This window comes from Populus euphratica, unplaced genomic scaffold, assembly GCF_000495115.2.
Source record: "Populus euphratica unplaced genomic scaffold, PopEup_1.0 scaffold810.1, whole genome shotgun sequence".
Taxonomy (NCBI): Eukaryota; Viridiplantae; Streptophyta; class Magnoliopsida; order Malpighiales; family Salicaceae; genus Populus; species Populus euphratica.
Window position 1 is genome coordinate 34,478 of NW_011500677.1, and position 1,699 is coordinate 36,176.

The following is a 1,699-nucleotide window of genomic DNA, read 5'->3' on the forward strand; positions in this document are numbered from 1 at the left end:
AACCCTTGGCAGAAATTATAGGCTCTACTAAGTCAAATTATTTTTTATTTTATTTTATTATATAATAAAAAATATAAAATTTGATTTATAATCAATCTTATATTAAAAAAATTAAAAAAAACCTCACAATAAAAAAAATATAAAAAATATTCAAATAATGTGTTACGGTAAAGCTGAACATGTGGGCTTGGGGAGGGGCTCGTAGTCATGGCCCATACACCTCTTTTTTATTTGAAAAAAAAAGAAGAAAAACAACCTCTCATCTATTGTTTGAAAGAATATATTAATGTAAGAAGGAATCAAACCCACTGTCACGACCCGAATCCCGGGTTCATGACCGGCAACGCAGGAGTAGTGTCGAAAGGACACCCCACCTACGCTAAGCCTCAAAACAGACATATCAAAAGAGCAAGATATTCAAAAATACGCAGCATTTCATGATCTTGAGAAATATTATATTACTCAAAGCTGATGAAATCAAAGGATAGTTCAAAACTCTTCATCAGTAATTAAAACAAAAATAATAATTCATAATACTCATTACATTGTCAAAATCCAAACTTAATTAAAACAGAGTAATAGTGGAGCGTCTAAGACATCGAATCAAAACAACCTTGAACAATAAGCAAGGCATACCGACCCAAAACTGAAGAAGCAGAAACACTCAACAAAGTCCAACTGCTATCAGAAACTAAGAACCTGAAATAATATTAAAAATGAGGGGTGAGTTCAACCAACTCAGTGAGGGAATAATATTTAATATACATTTTAGATTATTTTTCATATAAATATTTTATCAAATGATTTATCTTGATATACATATACATATACATATACATATTCATATACATACTAAACATATTATCATAACGTAGTAGAATGATATACATATACATATACATATTGAACATATTATCATAACGTAGTGGAATACATGTCAGAGATCAGATGACACCCGAAGGTGACCAGATGACACCCGAGGGTGACCAGATGACACTCAAAAGTGACCAGATGACACCCGAAGGTGACCACTGTGGGATGATCAGTCGCCACAGGCTGATGCTTCTCTCATCAGCTAGGTATACAGAATACTATGTGCACATAGGCTAACTACTCTCCGTTAGCATGGAGTTACTGACAAGTCCTATATCAAGGCATAATAGATATTTACAGAATCATCAAAGAAACGTATATCATATCAAATAGAATTTAGCTCGATAAAATACGAGTGCAAATTTCAAGAATAGATGAGTACTCGGAAAACAAAGCAAAATATATAAATATAAATATTCAAGAGATTAACTAATCGTACTCATCATATAATCAACATACATATTTACTTATATTATATGCATATTAAAGATTATCCCACTCACCCGGAAAATATAGAACTAAAGGAACGTCAGACGAAAGACCCGAAAATCCTATTGAGGATCGTTAGGAGAACCTACAACAATATATGACTGACACGACGAAAAGATTGATGTCTTCTCCCAAGTGCAGGAGTGTCGAAGTAATAAATAACCCGGCAAGACCGAGGTCGAACCACAAGGAGGTTATTTGTACAAATTATAAATAACAATAATACAACAACAATAACAATAACAATAACAACAACAATAATAATAACAATAATAATAATAATGATAATAATAATAATAATAGTAATACTAGTACTAATAATAATAATAATAATAAT

At 31.5% G+C, this 1,699-nt stretch overlaps 1 long non-coding RNA gene across 1 annotated transcript; it reads right to left on the reverse strand.

Annotated features, from left to right (window-relative positions):
• Positions 1–485: 485 nt before the first annotated feature.
• LOC105115937 (uncharacterized) lies at positions 486–1,466 on the reverse strand. Its single transcript, XR_840448.1, has 2 exons — positions 1,377–1,466; positions 486–699 (listed from the first exon to the last, which is right to left on the reverse strand). It is a non-coding gene; the product is annotated as an uncharacterized LOC105115937 (long non-coding RNA).
• Between the last annotated feature and the right edge of the window lie 233 nt (positions 1,467–1,699).